General features: G+C 39.1%; 1 protein-coding gene across 2 annotated transcripts in view; it reads right to left on the bottom strand.

Moving 5' to 3' along the window:
* The window catches only part of RIPOR2 (RHO family interacting cell polarization regulator 2), a 275,758-nt gene extending 264,191 nt beyond the window's left edge, over window positions 1-11,567 (bottom strand). For both annotated transcript variants that reach the window (XM_059399570.1, XM_059399569.1), the window contains exon 1: window positions 11,476-11,567. The gene's annotated coding sequence lies outside the window, so the exon portion shown is untranslated. The remainder of the gene's footprint in view (window positions 1-11,475) is intronic.
* Between the last annotated feature and the right edge of the window lie 9,071 nt (window positions 11,568-20,638).

Here is a 20,638-nt window from a genome sequence, read left to right on the forward strand (position 1 = left end):
AGAATCTATACTCAGAAAACTACAAAGTACTCATGAAAGAAATTGAGGAAGACACAAAGAAATGGAAAAATGTCCCATGCTCCTGGATTGGAAGAATAAATATTGTGAAAATGTCTATGCTACCTAAAGCAATCTACACATTTAATGCAATTCCTATCAAAGTACCATCCATCTTTTTCAAAGAAATGGAACAAATAATTCTAAAATTTATATGGAACCAGAAAAGACCTCGAATAGCCAAAGGGATATTGAAAAACAAAGCCAAAGTTGGTGGCATCACAATTCCAGACTTCAAGCTCTATTACAAAGCTGTCATCATCAAGACAGCATGGTACTGGCACAAAAACAGACACATAGATCAATGGAACAGAATAGAGCCCAGAAATAGACCCTCAACTCTATGGTCAACTAATCTTTGACAAAGCAGGAAAGAACGTCCAATGGAAAAAAGACAGCCTCTTCAATAAATGGTGTTGGGAAAATTGGACAGCCACATGCAGAAAAATGAAATTGGACCATTTCCTTATACCACACACGAAAATAGACTCAAAATGGATGAAGGACCTCAATGTGTGAAAGGAATCCATCAAAATCCTTGAGAAGAACACAGGCAGCAACCTCTTCGACTTCAGCTGCAGCAACATCTTCCTAGGAACATTGCCAAAGGCAAGGGAAGCAAGGGCAAAAATGAACTATTGGGATTTCATCAAGATCAAAAGCTTTTGCACAGCAAAGGAAACAGTTAACAAAAACAAAAGACAACTGACAGAATGGGAGAAGATATTTGCAAATGACATATCAGATAAAGGACTAGTGTCCAAAATCTATAAAGAACTTAGCAAACAACACCCAAAGAATAAATAATCCAATCAAGAAATGGGCAGAGGCCATGAACAGACATTTCTGCAAAGAAGACATCCAGATGGCCAACAGAAACATGAAAAAGTGCTCCATATAGCTCGGCATCAGGGAAATACAAATCAAAACCACAATGAGATATCACCTCACACCAGTCAAAATGACTAAAATCAACAAGTCAGGAAATGACAGATGCTGACGAGGATGCGGAGAAAGGGGAACCCTCCTACACTGTTGGTGGGAATGCAAGCTGGTGCAACCACTCTGGAAAACAGCATGGAGGTTCCTCAAAATGTTGAAAATAGAAATGCCCTATGACCCAGCAATTTCACTACTGGGTATTTACCCTAAAGATACAAACGTAGTGATCTAAAGGGGCACATGCACCCGAATGTTTATAGCAGCAATGTCCACAATAGCCAAACTATGGAAAGAACCTAGATGTCCATCAACAGATGAATGGATCAAGAAGATGTGGTATATATACACAATGGAATACTATGCAGCCATCAAAAGAAATGAAATCTTGCCATTTGCGACAGCATGGATGGAACTAGAGCGTATCATGCTTAGCGAAATAAGTCAAGCGGAGAAAGACAACTATCATATGATCTCCCTGATATGAGGAAGTGGTGATGCAACATGGGGGCTTAAGTGGGTGAGAAGAATCAATGAAACAAGATGGGATTGGGAGGGAGACAAACCATAAGTGACTCTTAATCTCACAAAACAAACTGAGGGTTTGCTGGAGGGAGGGGTGTTGGGAGAAGGGGGGTGGGGTTATGGACATTGGGGAGGGTATGTGCTTTGGTGAGTGCTGTGAAGTGTGTAAACCTGGCGATTCACAGACCTGTACCCCTGGGGATAAAAATATATGTTTATAAAAGATAAAAAATTAAAAAAAAATTGAGCTGTAAACTCTAATCCAAGAAAGTAGGCAAGGAAAATAAATAAAAGGCTTTTGATTGGAAAAAAGAAGTAAAGCCTTCTCTATTTGCAAATGACATGGCCCTATATATAGAAAACCAAAGAATATACAAGAAAGCTAATAAATTAAGTAAATTAAGTAAAGTGGCAAGGTATAAGATCAACAAACAAAAATCAGTTGTGAGTTAAGAGCAATCAAAAAAAGGAAATTAATAAAACAATTCCAGGGGCACCTGGGTGGCTCAGTGGGTTAAGCCGCTGCCTTCGGCTCAGGTCATGATCTCAGGGTCCTGGGATCGAGTCCCACATCGGGCTCTCTGCTCAGCAGGGAGCCTGCTTCCCTCTCTCTCTCTCTCTGCCTGCTCTCCATCTACTTGTGATCTCTCTCTGTCAAATTAAATAAAATCTTTAAAAAAAAAATAAATAAAACAATTCCATTTACAATAACATCCAGAAGAACAAAATACCTGGGAACAAAATTAACCAAAGAGGCAAAAGATTTATACCCCGAAAACTATAAAACATTACTAAAGAGGGCACCTGGGTGGCTAAGTGGGTTAAAGCCTCTGCCTTCAGCTCAGGTCATGATCCCAGGGTCCCGCATCGGGCTCTCTGCTCAGCGGGGAGCCTGCTTCCTCCTCTCTCTCTTTCTCTCTGCCTGCCTCTCCACCTACTTGTGATCCCTGTCAAATAAATAAATAAATCTTTTTTAAAAAAAACAAAAAAACCCAAAAACATTGCTAAAGAAGTTAGAGAAGAACTAAATACAAGACCTCCCATGTCGATGGATTGGAAGATTTATTATTTTTAAGATCTCACTCCTCTAAACAATCTTCTATAGAGAACAAGAGAACAGAATTAAGAATCCAGAAATGAACTCAATATATCCACGGGTAACTGATTTTTGACAAGGGTGCCCATATCTTTCAACACAGAGAGAAATGTCTCCACCAAATGATATTGGGACAATTGGATTTCCACATGCAAAAAATGAATTCAGACCCTTACTTCATATCATATACAAAAATTGACTCAAAATTGATTAACAATTCAAATATAAGAGCTAAATACCATCAAACTTTTCAAATAAAACATAAGAGTAAATTTTTGTGACCTTGGATTTGGCAATGCATTCTTAGATATGACTCTAAAAGCATAAGAAACAAAAGAAAAAATCAATAAATTTTGTTTTACAAAGATGAAAAACTTCTGTACATCAAAGGTTATTATCAAAAAAGTGAAAAGATTGTAGTGAAAGAAATGTTTGCAAATCACACATTTGATAAGGGGTTAATATCTACAGTATATGTAAGCACCCCTACAATTCAATAAAGATACCCCAAATTAAAAATGAGCAAAGAACTTGAATAGATGTTTATGCAAAGAAAATATACAAGTAGTTAATAAGGACATAAAAAATGGTCAACATCATTAGTCATTTGGAAATGCAAATCAAAGCCATAATAAGATATCATTTTATACCTACTAGGATCCAAAAAGTGAAAAAAAAAAACAAAAAATGGAAATAAGTATTTGTAAAGATGTAGAGAAATTGGAATCCTTGTATGTTCCTGGTAAGAAGGTGAAATGTTGAAACCACTGTGGAAAACAGTGTGTCGGTTTCTTTAAAGTTGAATGTAGAATTACTTTAGGATCCAGCAATTCCAGTCCTACGTATATGTCCCAGAAAATTGAAAACAGGAACTCAGATATTTACATACTAGTGTTCACTGAAGCATTATACACAATAGTTAAAGGTTGGACATAACTCAGTTGCCCAACAACAAAAGAATGGATAAACAAAACGTGATACAGCCACACAACAGAATATTATTCAGCCATAAAAAATAATGAAATTCTGATACAACCTAAAAGAACTTTAAAGCCATTATGCGAAGTGGAATACACTTGACAAAAAGGATAAATATTGTATGACTGCACTTATAAGAAATATCTACAATAAGCAAATGCATAGAGACAAAAAGTAGATTAGATAATACCAGGGATAGAAGGTAGGATAAATGGGGAATTATTGCTTAATGGGTGGAGTTTATGTTTGGGATGAAAAAAAAAGTTTTGGAAATAGATAACAGTGATGGTTTCACAACACTGTGAATATAATTAATGCCACTGAACTGCACATTTAAAATGGTTACAATGGCACATTTTATTATATATATTTTACCAATCCCCTCCCCCTAATTATACTGCTTCATTACCAAGTATGCTTTACACCAGAAATGCAAGATTGGTTTCAAAGATAAAAGCCAATTATTAATAGACTAGAATATAATCATTTCAGTAGACACAGAGAAAGCACTTGATATATTGTTTAACATAAATATCCATTAAACTGTATTTGTAACTGAATTCTAAAATCCACACTTTTAAAAAAAATTTCTAAGTTAGCACAAGTTCAAGATAATATAATTAAAATAATGTATCATCATATTGCAATGTTTTTAATGTAAGATGATTCTATTGAAGATGAAATCTTCCCAAATATAAGATGCATAGTTACAGATTTTAGTTTTGTAAATCCTATGGGACTTTCTACATAGACTGTCATGGTGTCTGAAATAAAGATATTTTATGACTTCCTTTCAGTCTACATTGATTTATTTAGTTTTCTTGCCTTCCTGCACTGACTAAAAATTTCAGCATGATGCAGTCATTCTTATCTTCCTTAAGCATTGTAGAAGAAATTATCCACTCTTTCTCTATCAAGTGTGTTGTTAGCTGTGGATTTTTACAGATGCCCTTAATGAGGTTAGGAAAATTCTCTTTTACTCCTAGTTTGCTAAGAGTTTTTGTTTTGCTTTGGTTTTTATTTTACCAGAAGTATATGTTGAATTTTATCAATTGCTTTTTCTGCAATACCTACTAGGATCCAAATCATTTGGGTTTTTTTCTTTATCTGTTAATATGATGGATTAGACTAATTTTGAATATTGAACCATTACATTCCTGGGATAAACCCCCACTTGGTTGTGTTGTATTATTCTTTCTACATATTCCTTGATGTAATTTGCCAGTATTTCATTAAGAATTTTGCTCCTATGTTTATGAGAAGTACTAATATACACTCTCTTGCATAGCCTTTGTCAGTTTTTGGTAGCAAAATCTTATGAGTTATACTGTTTCCTCCTCCACTATTTCTGAAAAAGAATATGTTAAATCAGTGTTATTTCTTCATTCAGTGTTTGGTAGAATTTGCCAGTGAAATAATCTAGGCCTTAATTTTCTTTTTTTGGAAGATTTTAACTTACAAAAGAAACTTATAGAAGTACAGATATGGGGATGTCCATATTTTTGGTATTTTGGTATTTGTGGCTTTCAAAGAATTGGGAAATTTCATCTAAGTTTTTTAAAATTTCTGTACATAGAATTACTTATAATATTCCTTTGTTATTGGTATTTTTAACACTTGTGAGATCTTCAGTGAGCGCTCTCACTGCTGATACTGGTATTTGTCTTTTTTTTTTCTTGGTGATGTTGTTTCATTGTTTTTCCTCTATTGCTTTTCTTCTCTTCATTTCACTGACTTCTGCTCTTGTCTTAATTGTTTCCTTTCCACCGCTTGCTTTGGTTTATTTTGCTCATTTGTTCTAGTTTCCTAAAGTGAGAACTTTCCTCTTTTTTAATATGTATGTTTAATGCTACAAATTTCCCTCTAATCTCTTCTTTAGTATCCCACAAATTTTGATACTTGTTTTCTTTTCTTAGCTTAAAATATTTTCTAATTTCATATGATATTTCCTCTCTGGCTCACAGATTACTTAGCAATATGTTTTTCAGTTTTCAAGTATTTGGAGATTTTCCAGGTATATTTCTCTTGATTTCTAGTCTGATCCCAATAGTTAAAATTTGTTAAGGTTTGTTTTATGACCCAGGACATAGTCTCTCTTGGTCGATGTTTGTTCTTGAAAAGAATGCATGTTCTGCTATTTTCAGGTGGGATTTTCCATTAAATGTCTTTCAGATCCAGTTGATTTATGCTTAGTTTTTCCATATCCTTGCTAAATTTTCTCTGTTCTTATTCTAGCAGTTACTGAGAAAGGAGTGTTGAAGTCTCCAACTGTCATTCTGACTTTCCATTTTCTTTAAGTTCTATTAAATTTTTGTTTCATAAATTTGAGAGTCTGCTGTTATACAGAAACAAATTTAGGATTCTTACATCTTCTTGGTAAATTGATATAATGTGCTTCTGTATCCCTGGTACTTATTGCTCTGAAGCCAACTCCATTGTTAATATAGCCATTTAAGCTTTCTTGGACTGGTGTTTGCATGGTATATTTTTTTCCATTCTTTTACTTCTAACTTATCTATATCATTAAGTTTAAAGTGGATTTCTTGTAGACAGCATAGAGTGGGTCTTATTCTTTTATACATTATGATAATCTCTCTTCCAACTGGCGTGTTTTGACTATCTTAATTTCTTTAAGGGATAAGTACTTTATTATATCTCAAAATGTTGCTGATCATGAATTCAGATGGAGTTTGGATGATGATCCTTCTGTTCCATATTCTGCTGACTGGGATTAGTTAATGCTATTTTATATATGTATATATATAATTTTATTAGGGTATAATTTGCATAAAGTAAAATTTAGTTTCAGTGACTTTTGACATAGGTCTGTGATATGGACCCACTGCCACAATCAAGTTAGAGGACATTTCCATAAGGACATTTCCAAATTTCCCTCATGATCCACTTTCAGCTGACAGCAGCAGGACTGGTCTGAAGGTCCAAGTGAAAGCCTTCACTCACATGTCTGTAGAACATTTATATTTAATGTAATTATTTATGTCCTCCATTTTACTATGTTTTCTGTTTATCTCTTTCCCATTCTTCTGCCTTCCTATTACTCTTCCTTCCTTTAAATTAATTTTTTAGTATATCATTTAGTTTACCTGTTGACTTTCTTCAGTTTTATTATAATTACAATATAATTGTAATACAATACAATATAATATAATTAACACACAGCACTGCATAAGTTTAAGATGTACAGCATAATCACTTGGCTATATATTTTGCGAAATGATCACCACAATAAGTTTAGTTAACATCCATCATCTCATATACATACAAAAAACTAAAGAAAAAACTTTTTTCCTTGTGATGAGAACTGTTAGGATTTACTATCTTAGCAACTCTCAGCTACACTATAAAGCAGTATTAAATATGATCATTGTGTTATATGCTACATCCCCAGGACTTGTTACTGGAAATTTGCACCTTTTGACTATCTTCATCAAATTCTCCAACCCTGCTCCCTGCCTCTAGTAACTGTAATCTTATCTTTTTCTGTGAGGTTTTTTTTTTTAGATTTGACATATATGAGAGATAATATGATATTTGTGTTCTGTCTGACTTAATTCACCTAACATAGTGCCTTTGAGGTCCAGCCAATGCTGTCACAAATAGCAAGATTTCCTTTTTAATGACTGAATAATATTCCACTGGTATTCTATAATACCACATTTTACCCATTCAACCATAGTTGGACACTTATGTTGCTTCCTGTTTGGTCTGGGCTATTATAAAGAAGCTGCAGTGAAACTGGAGGGGTATATCTTTTCATGTTAGTGCTTTCATTTTCTTCTGATAAATATTCAGAAGTGGAGTTGCTGGATCATATGATCTATTTTTAATTTTTTGAGGAACTTCCATACTGTTTTCATAGTGGCTGTGTGAATTTACATTCCATAAGGGTTTCCTTTCCTCTACATCCACTCCAACACTTATTTCTTGTCCCTCTGATAGTAGTCATTCTCTTCCACGTTTCATTGCAGTTTTGATTCGCATTTCCCTGATGATGAGTGATGTGGAGCACCTTTTCATGTACCTGTTGGCCATCCGTATGTCTTCTTTGGAAAAATATCTTTTCGGGTCCATTACCCATCTTAAAATTGGAATAAGCAAATTATGGCACATTCTTCCATGAAATACTATATAGTAGTTATGAATAAAGTAGATGTGTAACTCCCAACAGAAATAGAGCTCTACAACACATCTTTGTCCATTTACATTTTTTTTGGAATGTGTAAAAAATGCCTACTTATAATTACCTTGGTTTAATATTAACATCACATTTCTTAATGCCACAAAACACTACACTATTGCTAACAGCTAGAGATAGTGGCTCACCAGCAGGTGAAGCCTGGAATAGACTAATCACAGCTGAATCCCCAGAGCGTCTTAGAATCTGGGACATCAGAGTCACACAGAACTGTTTAACAAGTCAATAAAACAGTCAGGCCAACAGCTCCAAGGCTCCTTCTGGTTCCAGTTCATTGATTCTAACTGAGGAAAAATGAAAAAACTGTCCTTTTTAATAAAATGGTCCCAACGATACCTACCTCAGGGAGCTGCTGGGAATATAAATAAAGCTATCCAAAATCTAGGAACTCTTTTTTTGTTGGTCTTCCTGGATAAAAATGACTCTTCTGCCAAGTTCAGAGTCACTGCAGACGTTTCAGAGAGGCTTTTTTCAATGTGTATGGGTTGGGGGCGGCATGAAGGACGGGACAGGAGGGTCAAACATTAAAAATACTATTTAAAGATGAGGAAGGAGAGGGCGCTGATGGCAAGGGCCAAACCTGAATGCAACGCAGTTAAAAAGTAATGCTGAGAATTAAGAAAAGCTTTCTACTTGTTCTGAGGTCCCATTCTGGTTCTCTGAGCTCACTGCCATTTTTTTTTTTTTTTTAACCATAATTGATGTAATTGATGGCAAACTAGACTGTAGTCTTTTAAAACTTACGGGCGTAGGGACAATGTGTATGACTAGTTATTAGTTTCCTAGGGCTGCTGAAACAAGTTCTCACAAACCAGGCAGCTTAAAATAACAGAAATGATGCATCCCCTCACAATTCTAGAAGCCAGGAGTCTGAAATCAAGGTGTCAGCAGGGCTGGCTCCCACTGGGAGCTGTAAAGGCGTGTCTGTGCCTTTCTCCTAGCTTCTGCAGATTTATCATTTTGGTCTCCCTTCGGCTCAGTCTTCACACCACCTTCCCTCTGTGTCTCCTCTGTGTCTACGTGTCTACGTCTGTGCCTTTGCCTCAAAAATCCTTGGCCATTGTATTAGGGTACACCCAGATAATTCAGGATGATCTCAAGATCCTTAATTATGTCTACAAAGATCCTCTTCTTCCCCAAACTAGATCAACATTCAGAGGCTCCCATAGACATACCTTTTGGGGGTTAAGGGCAATCATCAGCCCACCATAGCTTGTTTGGGAGATTTTTGTTTTGGAAGAAGCCTACAACAACAGAAGTATAAACTGAAAGGAGACAAAAGCTAAAAATAAAAATGTTAAGTTTACTGGGCCAGTTTCAAATTAACAGATGGAAGTGACTTGTGGTATCTTCTTCAAAACTTTGTGGCAGCATTTTTAAAAACTGACCCAAGCTAGGAACACTCCTGAAATGGTTACCATACACTTAACCACTAAAGCCGTGGTTAATTTCCTTCCTAATTTCTAGTCATGGAACTTAAAGGAAACAAACATTCTCAATTATACTGACATTTGTAATTATGTGAGAGGAAAAAAAGCATAAATAAGCAGCCTAACAGAGCTTGAGGTGCCATGTGCTAAATTTAGATTCTGTTTCCAGGGGTGTCTGGGTGGCTCAGTTAGTTAAGCATCTGCCTTCGGCTTAGGTCATGATCCTGGGGCTCTGGGATTGAGCCCTCCATCAGGCTCCTTGCTCGGTGCAGAACCTGCTTCTCCCTCTCCCACTCCACCTGCTTGTGCTCTCTCGCTCTCTCTCTCATCCATGCTCTGTCAAATAAATAAATAAAATCTTTAAAAAATACATATTTCAAAAAACCTTCTGTTTCCAGTAAGGTGATGGGCTGAATACCTGAATGAATTCTCCTGTTAAAAACAACTAAAAATCTGACAATCTTAAGAGAGTCAATAACCTGTCACAAAAGTAAGGAATTCTCAAGTCAGGGATTGAATACAGATAAGACTGTAGCCAGCCTTTTCCCAAACAAGGAGGGAGGATGGAGACAGACACCGAAGTTTGCATTCAAGGCCTCAAATGGCTCAAGAGACACAGCCCAGAGTCTCCCCAGCTGAGGAGTCTAACGAAGATCTTCCCCCCAAAAGCGATCCCAGTGGCTAAAACCATCAATTTAAGAATGAATGTAGACAGGGTGTCTGGGTGACTCAGTGGATTAAAGCCTCTGCCTTCGGCTCAGGTCATGATCTCAGGGTCCTGGGATCGAGCCCCGCATCAGGCTCTCTGTTCAGCAGGAAGCCTGCTTGCCCACCTCTCTCTGCCTGCCTCTCTGACTACTTGTGATCTCTGTCAAATAAATACATAAAATCTCTAAAAAAAAAAATGAATGTAGACATAAATTGGTTTTGTTCCTCAATCTCCCACTTCTCCCATCTCAACCCCAGCTCAAGATGAGCAAGAAAATTTATTAGATCAAATTTTAATGCTAAGTAGGAGAGAGGAAAAAAAAAAAAAAAAACCAGAAGCTAGCCTTCACGAGTGTTTTCAGCCTGAATTCACACCGGCTGGGGGAACTGGGCAATCCTCTTGCTGAACATTTAGGTAAGAATAACCTAGAGGAGTAGATCCCACAGACTGGGGAGAGGGAAATGCAGATCCTGTCTGGAGGGCTCCACCTCTAACTCAGCTAATGATAATTTCTGCAGGCAAAGTTCCAACGCATCAAGCAACACGTTGTACTCAATTATTAAAGTACCATAAACAAGGATCAACAAAAACAAAAGAAACAAAAAACAAAGCAGAAAAACAAAAACAAAACCAGATTGCATGAGAAAGTCCACAGTGTTACCCTTAATCCAATTATGGCCTGAGGCCTGAAATAAGTGTTTACATATTTATACATAAGCAATGTAAATATAAAAGTGATCAAGCAAACTCTAAGCAGAGAATACTGACACAGCCATATTAACAATAAAGAAAACGTGTCGTAATAACAAGCATTGCCAAAGAGAGCCATTTCATAAAGATAAAGAGAACAATTCATCAGAAACCATAATTTTACTTTTTAAAGATACTTTTTTACTTATTTGAGAGACAGCAAGCGACAAAGCCAGAGACAGACCATGAGCTGGGGCGCGGACAGAGGGAGGAGAAGCAGACTCCCCCCTGAGCAGGGACCCCCCTTCCCCCGTACCCAGGGCTCCAGCCCAGGACCCCCGCATCATGACCAGAGCGGAAAACAGACGCTTCACCGACGGAGCCACCCGGGCGCCCCAGAAACGACCGTGATTTTCGGTTTACATGCACTACTAACAGCCTCAAGACATACTGGCGACACTAAAAGGAGTCACAGGCGAATTCAAAATCACAGATTTTAAAATTCTCCCCTCAGTAACTGAAAGCAGCAGCAGATAAAAATGTATTTTAATCCGTCTCTGGAGGGTGCAGCAGGCGCGCCCACAAGCGGGCCTCGTCGTGGGAACCGAGGGAGGGTTCCTGGAGGCGAGCGGCCGCCAGGCTCGTGCCGGAGAAGCAGGCGCCGCGGGAGAGAGGCTGCAGGCCGAGGGGCGCGAGGGAGGCCAGCAGAGCCCAGGGACCAGAAAACAGCATCCTCCTGAGGAGCCAGGCTCCGCGTGGGAAAAGGGAGTCACCTCTCCGCGCACCCCGGGCGCGAGGATGGAGAACTCGGGAAGGCTCCTCCTCGTCCCATTACCTCGGGAAAGGCTCCTCCGCGGCGCGTCACGCACGGCAGGCGACATGGAGACGTCTGCGAGCCCGCCTGGCATCCCCTCCCCGAGGCCCGCCATCCGCGGCCCGGCTCGAGCGCCTCACGCGGAGTAGGGCCCGCCGCTCGGGGCGTCCCTCGTCGCCCCGCGCGCAGCCGCTGTGCCTACCCGCGCGCGCCCTCGCAGCCCCGCGTGCGCTCGCCCCGCCCTGCGCGCCCGGCCCCCGCGCGCCCGAGGGCTACTCGCGCGCTCGCCTCCCGTCCCGCGTCCTCACCTCGAGCGCTGGGCCCCTATCCCGCCCTGGAGAGAGGGCAGCACCTTCCTTAGGCTCTAAGTGGCCTTAGAGAGAATGTTGTATTGAGATGTGTCGTTCCAAACTAACTTGAGCCGTTGTCAAAGGAACAGTAGCCCCCAAAGGTACGAATAAATGTTGGGACATGTCAAGAGAAAAAAAAAAAATAGTAATGATGAAGACGGTTTGAATCAAAACTACCAAACCTCCCCCAATGAAGATTGTCCCCGTGCGCGCGCGCGCGCGCACACACACACACACACACACACACACACACAAAAGGTCAATAAGCGCATGAAAAAGTGCCCAACATTATCATTAGGCATCAGAGAAACGTAAATTAAAACCAAAAATGAGTAGGAAACATTAGCATTAAGAATGACACATGTAGGGCGCCTGGGTGGCTCAGTGGGTTAAGCCGCTGCCTTCAGCTCAGGTCATGATCTCAGGGTCCTGGGATCGAGGCCCGCATCGGGCTCGGCGGGGAGCCTGCTTCCCTCTCTCTCTCTCTGCCTGCCTCTCTACTTGTGATTTCTCTCTGTCAAATAAATAAATAAAATCTTTAAAAAAAAAAATGACACATGTATTTCTACTTCTGGTCAAGGTAGAATAACAGGGGTCAGACTTACTTCCCTGTTTTAAATAAGCCAAAAAAAAAAAAAAAAGACATAGATAGAGATATAGATATAGGTATCATATATAACATACCACTCAACAACTGCTGAATATACATATTTTTCCTGCACACATATAAGAGTTATAATAATTGATCACACACTGGCTTCATCTCTACAAATTTCCAAGGAATAATATCATATAAGAGATACAAGGTTGCTTATATCATAATGCAACTATGTTCAGAATCAAAAACAATGATAACTAGTAAAATTCATGGTTGGAAAGTAAGAGACATTTTAATATAATATGTTGGTCAAAAATAAATCACAATAGATCAGAAATTATTTAGCACTAAATAATAATAAAAACATAACCAGGATGTAGAGGGAAACACTGACATTAGAAGAGAAGAAAGTGAAATTTAATGGGCTAAAACTTGAGTCCAAGCACTTAGAAAAAGAACTGCAAAATAAACTCAAAGAAAGAAAAAGGAAATAATAAAAAGAATTTTATAAGATAGAAAACATAATAAAGATCTGTTTAATATAATCTGCTTAAAATTAGTTCTTTGAAAAGACCAAACAAAATCAAAAAGCCTCTAGTGATTTTACTGGTCAAGAAAAAAGTAAAGAGAAAAGACACAAGTCACCATTATCAGGGAGAAGAGATTATACTGTAGGTGTTGCAAACATAAAAAAGATAAAATAATAATATAAAAATCTTTTTGCTAATAAATACATAGATGAAAGGGATAAAATCTGAGAAGAGTATCAAACCCAGTATATTCCATCAAAATTTCATTACAAATCAATTAAAACCCTGTATAAATAGCAACCCTAAAATGTCGAGGATTGGAAGACTCTATTGTTAACATGTCAGTTCTCCCCAAATTGATCTCTTGATTCAATAGAATCAGTTCAGTTCCAATCACAATCTCACTAAGATTTTTTTGTGGAAATTGACAAGTTTATTCTAAGACACATATGGAAATACAAAGGACCTGAACAGCCAAAGCAATCTTGGAAAACAATAAAGTTGGAAAACTTACACTATCTGACTTCAGAACTACAGATTGAAGACAGTATGATACTAGCAAAGGGTTGAAAAATTAGGTTGGGATAGAACAGAACCCATTTGAAATCATAAACCACAATGAGATATCACCTCACACCTGTCGGCAGTGGCTAAAGTCAAGAAATCAAGAAACAACACGTGCTGGTGAAGATGTGGAGAAAAAGGAACCTTCGTGCACTGTTGGTGGGAATGCAAACTGTATGGAGAACAGTAAGGAGTATCCTCAAAAAGTTAAAAATAGAACTACCCTATGATCCAGCAATCCCACTATTGGGCATTTACCCAAAGAACACAAAAACATAATGCAAAGGAATATACGCACCCTGATGTTTTAGCAGCATTATCTACAATAGCCAAATTATAGAAAGAGCCCAAGTGCCCATCGACTGATAAATGGATAAAGAAGATGTGTGTGTGTGTGTGTGTGTGTGTGTGTGTATACACACACACACAAGGCAATATTATTCGGCCATAAAAAAAAGAATGAGTCTTCTGCCATGTGAGGACACAGCGAGAAGACTGCTGTCTATGAAAAAAAAAAAAAAAAGAATGAAATCTTGCCATTTGCAATAACGTGGTTGGAGCTGGAGAGTATTACGCTAAGCAAAATAAGTCAGACAAAGAAAGACAAATACCATATGATTTCACTCATATGTGGAATTTAAGAAACAAAACAAACAAACAGAAGAAAAAAAAAAGGACAACCAGAAAACAGACTCTAAACTCCAGAGAACAAACTGATGGTTACCAGAGGGGAGATGGGTGGGAGATGGGTAGGGAGATGGGGGAAAGAGGGGAAGGGGATTAAAGCACACTTACCATGGAGGGCACTGAGTATCGTAAGGAACTGCTGAATCACTGCACTGTATCATTGTATTTCTGAAACTAATAAAATACTGTATGCTACCTATGCTAGATTGAAATTTCTAAAAATTAATACTAACAAATAAAAATATTTCAAAAATGGAATAATAAAAACAAAACATGCAAAGAATAGAAGACTTTGTTGTTGTTTTTCAGCAAATAATGCTAGAACAACTGGATTTTCTTATGGGGAAAAAGTTCATCTTTATCCCTAGCTCACACCATATATAAAAATTAATCTGAGATAAACATGAAACTATAAAGCTTTTGGAGGAAGCAATGAAGAATAACATCGTGATTTGGAGGTATACAAAGATTTCTTAAAAATGGCACAGAACTCCATAAAAAAGACACTAATAAATTGGGCTTTACTAAAAACTTTTTAAACTTCTGCTTAACAAAAGATGCTGTTGGGGCGCCTGCGTGGCTCAGTCGGTGAAGCGTCTGCTTTTGGCTCAGGTCATGATCTCAGGGTCCTGGGATTGAGCCCTGCATTGGGCACCCTGCTCAGCGGGAAGCCTGCAGCTCTCTTTCCCACCCCCCTACCTGTGTTCCATCTCTGTGTGTGTCTCTCTCTCTGTCAAATAAATTAAATAAATAAATAAATAAATAAATAAATAAATAAAATATCGGGGAAAATAATGTTAAGAAAAATGAATAGGCATGCTATAGAAATATGTGCAAAGAAAAGAAAATATGTGCAAAACACACATCTGATGAAAAACTCATGCCCACCATATACAACACAAGAATTCCTACCACTCAAGAACAATAAATAACCCAATTAAAAAAAAAGGCACAAATTTTAAATAGACATTTCATCAAAAAAGATAAACCAGTGGCCAATGAGCACACGAAAAAAAATGCACCCCCATCCCATTAGGTAAGAGAAATGTAAATTAAAACCAAAAATAAGTAGGAAACAAAAGCATGGAAAATGACTCATGTATTTCCATGGGATGGAGGAGGGACCAGATTTACTCTCCCGTTTGAAACAAACAGGGGGAGGTAGGCATGGGGGACCAAACAGCTGAAAGAAACAAATGGGATAATAAAAAACAGTGATCTCTAAAGAGACAAGTGAACCAGTGAGGTGAGCAGAATGATCGCCCCAGCTTGCCCAGAGTGGGACAGAGACACAGTTCCAGAAGTCTCCCCGATTTGAGTAAACACCCAAGAGGCTGGAGCGTTGGAGGCTGTCAGTTTCTTAACTAAGATTATTACAATAGGGTCAGATAAAAGGGTTTATGTAATTTCAATGCTTAAAAGTTATGACTTCTTTCCTATAAATAAGTCCTGGGGATATAAAGCAAAGCAGAATGACTATAGTTGACGACATGGTGATGTAGATTTGAAAGTTAAAAGAATAAATCCTGTAAGTTATCATCCCAAGGGAAAAGAAATGCATAACTCTGTGTGGTGATGGGTGTTAACTAAACTTACTGTGATAATCATCTTGTCATATATGCTCTAGGAGCCGAGGGCAGGCTGCCCCAAGATGGACCACTTTGGCATGAAAATTATTTTGAGCCGAAGGCAAATGAGACCCTGCAGGACCAAGAGAAACTTTGTGCCTCCCTTAACTACATCAAAGAAACTAAATTGGGGTCTTTCCCAGAGTAAGGGTTATTACCAGAGATAAATGTTATCTGAGTGACCCATCCGGATGGCAGAGCAAACTTCTAATTACGGACACCTGCTCGTCTTCCTAGTCCTCTGCAAATTGTTCTCCTTCCTTCCAAAGTCCCAGACCCTTGCCTCCTTCTCTGTAGTTCAGGATGACATATATGCCTCGTTTTGCCTGATTGTCTTTGGATTTTCACATATATGGGTTCCCCGCAGGTATGCTATTAAATTTTATTTTTTTTTTTCTGCTTAATTTGTCTCCTGTCAATTTGATTTTTAGTCCCACTAGAAGGACATTGAAGGGGACGGAGAGTCTTTCTCCATGAGAATTCATTTATCAAATTCTTATATTGTACACCTAAAACCAACACATAGTGTCAATTATATCTCAGTTTTAAAAATGATGACTTCTTTAAAGTGAAGACTTTCTTTATGACCTAGTGCCTAGAGTAGGAGAGGCTATGATACTATTTGAGATTTGAATTGGGTATTATTGAAGTTTTAAACAAAATGGAATTTTAGTAGCCAAAAGTTACTAAATCTGCCCAAGATTTCATCAAGGATTGGGAAGGGGATATTTCACAGAGCATGACTACTTCATAAGCTAGCTATAATAGGTCCTCAATACATATTTGTTGGGGGGAAAAAAAAAGATTTACCTGAGAGCCCACATCTTCCCAAAAAGGCTTTACATTCTGATTCTCTTTTGCCTAATACTCCCAAATCTAGAGGGCTTCTCTTTGCTTGTTTTTCTTTGTCTTCAAAAGCTTGATCAGCTTTCATTCCCAGTTGATGGCTAAATTCACTTAGCTCTCAAAGAAGCATGTCTATGTCTGTGGCCAAAGGCTTTCCTATTTTCTGAGGGTCCCCTGAGCTCCTAAAGGATGCCTTCCTGGTGTGATGGCTCAGGAGCAGGAGCCTCCGCTTGCCTTTTCCGACCAAGCACGTGCTCTCCTGCCCTCTCTCCCCAGGTGAGCTGGAGCAAACCCAGCCTGTCCACTGCTCTATACTCACAGGCCACTGGGTGTCAGCGCTGAGCCATACGAAAGCGACAAACTGGAGCAGGAGGACGAAATGCTGAAGGAGAGAACCTAAAGTCATCCAAGATCACCCATTTTCAGCCATGGCAGATGAAAGAAGTCATAGGATGGGGGTGAAGAAACAGAGGGATCATCACAAGTTTGAAAACATTGCCCAAGGTGTTTAAATAAAATTAGTAGTTATTATCAACACAGAGGTAACAGGGTGCTCCGGGGAGGTGCATGTGTGCAGACAAACGCGACCCTGAGGTGCAGGGGAGGCTCCTGCTCTCCTTCCGCCAGCTGTTCCCAGCACCTCAGATAAATCCCGAACACCACGCTGTCATCCACCTGCGGGACTGTCCTGCTCTCAGCCTCAGATCAGTTGCCCTGCCCTGCCCTTCGCTTCTCTGGCTTTAGCGACAGCGAGACTGCTGGGATGAGAGCCTTCCCACAAACACAGCATCTTTCATCTTCAAAGGATGCTCAGTTCAGCTTGTGAGTCCTTTGGGTCGTCCAAGAACAGGTCTGTGTGTCTCTCTCTCCCCACCCTTTCTACCCCATTCCCTCTTCTGCTCCCCTCTCTGTCTCGGTCTGGCATCCCAAACTTTCAGCCCTAGCCAGTGGTCCTGCCCGTGAAGAGAATATTGAGTCCACGACCCACCCCGTGCACAGATACTCTGCCACTGCATCTCATCTTCCTTCTCGCCGCTTTGCACGGTCTCCTTCTTGAAAGTATGGTCTGCCTTTGTGGAGGCAGCTCCAGAACCTTCTGTCCTCCTCTGGCGATTACTTGCACCGAGGTCAAAGGAGTCCTTAGTGCACAGGACGTCTCTTCCACGTGAGGCACCAAGAATAACGTTCCGGGCCTCTCTCCTGCAGTTTTAACGTTTCAGGTCTTATATTCAAGTCTTGAACCCCTTTTGAGTGTGTGTGTGTGTGTGTGTGTGATGTGAGAACCTGGTCTACCTTCATTCTCCAGCATGGAGCTGCCCAGCAGTCCCAACACGGCTTACTGAAAAGACTGTCTTTTCTCTGTTGTATATTCTTGCCTGCTGGGTCGTAAATTAATTCACCGCATAAGTGAGAGTTTGTTCCTGGGCTCTGTATTCTATTCCACTGATCGACGTATCTGTTCCTGTGCTCAGTGTCAATGTTTGATTGCTCTAGCTTTCTTGTAGAGTTTGAAACCAGGGACTGGGATCCCTCCAGCATTGTTCCTTTTTCTCAAGATCAGTTTGGCTATTCAGAGTCTTTTGTGGTTCCGCACAAATTTCAGGATGCTTTGTTCTAGTTGTGTGAAAATGCCATTGGTATTTCGATGAGGGTTATATTGAATCTGTAGATTGTTTTGGGTGGTATGGACATTTTAAAAATATTGATTCTTTCATATGACTTATTTAGCATGATATCCTCCCTCTAGGTTCATATAGGTTAATGCAAATATCAACATTTCATTCTTTTTTATGGGTGAGTGTATACATACAAACATACATACATGCATGTGCATATGTTTAAGTATATATCACGTCTGCTTTACCTGTTCATCTATCAGTACACACTAGGTTGCTTCCATATCTTGGCTATTGTAAATAATGCTTCAATAAACGTAGGGGTGCATGTATTCCTTTAAATAAGTGTTCTTATTTTCTTTGGATAAACATCCAGAAGTGAAATTGCTGGATTGCATAAAATTTCTTGTTCTTATTTTAAAAAGGAAGTGATCAATTTTCTTGACTATATTCAAAAATGAAACCTCGTTACCCTAAATTCTGAATTAGGACAGGTAGGATTATGGTGAAACTCTAGCATAGTCAGGTGAATGAAATCTGAATAAAGACAAACCTTTCCAAAGAAGGGGCATATGTCGACAAGGGAGGAAAATCTATTCCAACAAAACTGGATAAATAGTATACTGGAAGGCTCTCTTGTGCTCTAGTGCTAACGTTCATCTACTGCTGATTGATCTTCCTAATAGCATGTAATGCAAATATGATCTGGATGCTTTTTGACAATGAAGACCACCATGGCTAGTAAAAAGAACACTACATTTCATGGATCTAGAGAGGTTATGATAAATCACCACATAACACATTCCAAGTAGAAGTTATGTAGATAGTGTTTCCCATTATTTTCTAATGTTAAGGGACTATTAGAATAGAAGGTATTCCATTAAACTGCACAAATATAAAATGTATATAACTGGACCACTTTCTTATACTATACACAAAATAAACTCAAAAATAATTCAATAAATAAACTCAACAGATAAACTCAAAGTGTATGAAAGGCTTAACTGTAAGACCTGGAACCATAAAGAAGAAAACATTAACAGTAAACTTTTGGACATCAGTCTTAGTGATATTTTTATGGACCAGTGTCCTTAGGCAAGGACAAGAAAAGCTAAGATAAACAAATAGATGACATCAAACTAAAAAGCTTTTGCACACCAAAGGAAACCTTCAACAAAATAAAAAGGCAACTTACTGAATGAGAAGATATTTGCAAATAAGAGTTATGTCCAAAATATATAAAGAACAATTTAATATTAGTAAAACAAATAATATGATTAAAAATGGGAAGACTTGAAAATACTTTTTTTTCCCCAAACAACGCATACAGATAGCTAATAGGCACATGAGAAAAAGCTCATCCTCACTAGTCATCAGGGAAACGCAAGCCACAAGGATCATTTCACACTGGTCAGATGGACAATTAGCAAAAAGACAAAAAAAAAAAAATCATTAAGCATTGGTGAGGAGGTGGAGAAAAGAGAACTCTGCTGTTAGTGGGAATGGAAATTGTTGCCGCCACTATGAAAAACATTATGGAGGTTCTTCATAAAATTAAAAATAGAGCAGTGCCTTCGTGGCTCAGTTGGTTAAGCCTCTGCCTTTGGCTCAGGTCATGATCCCAGGGTCCTGGGATCCAGCCCTGCATCAGGCTCTTTGCTCAGCAGGGGAGCCTGCTTCTCCCACTGCCTGCTCTGTCTGCTGGTCCCCCTGCTTGTGCTTTCTCTTTCTCTCTCTGACAAATAAATAAAGAAAAGGGAAAAGTGCACAAATAATCATTAGTGCAGTGCATTTTGTAAGAATATGATTTTGTGATTTTACAAAGCAGCCTGTGATTTGTACTTATTACTATACAGCGGCCGACTTCAACTCGGAAGGAAGCTGCTCTTTTATTTTCAGGAGGAGGGGGCATTTAAAAGGTTGGAACAATGCCTCAATCCTGCTCGGAGGATAATACAGAAACCCCTTTTCACTGTGGGCGGACAGCGCTGAGCAGCGCCCAGCTGGAGCCTGAGGCCAAAGGGAACAGGTGCGCCCCTGGCCACACAGCATACCCTCCTGAATCTTGAACCACTGGAGAGTTAACAAAAGTATCACAGGGTTCAAAAGTGACTCCACATGAGCCCGCACTGACCCATCTGTCCACACACCGTGGTCACCCCTCCAGAACCCACCGGACCCGCGGGGCCAGGACCCACCGGCTGACGGGCACCGGCCGTTCCTGGGACACAGGAACTCAAAGTCGTCAAACCAACAACCGGTCTTCATTGAGACTTTCTGGGGTTTTACTCATCTCGGAGTTTTGCATCACTTTTGATTCTTTGAATGTTGCATTAAAATAGCATCCTGATCTTTGAGGTTTTTG

Source organism: Mustela nigripes, chromosome 5 (assembly GCF_022355385.1).
Source record: "Mustela nigripes isolate SB6536 chromosome 5, MUSNIG.SB6536, whole genome shotgun sequence".
In the NCBI taxonomy this organism is placed as follows: Eukaryota; Metazoa; Chordata; class Mammalia; order Carnivora; family Mustelidae; genus Mustela; species Mustela nigripes.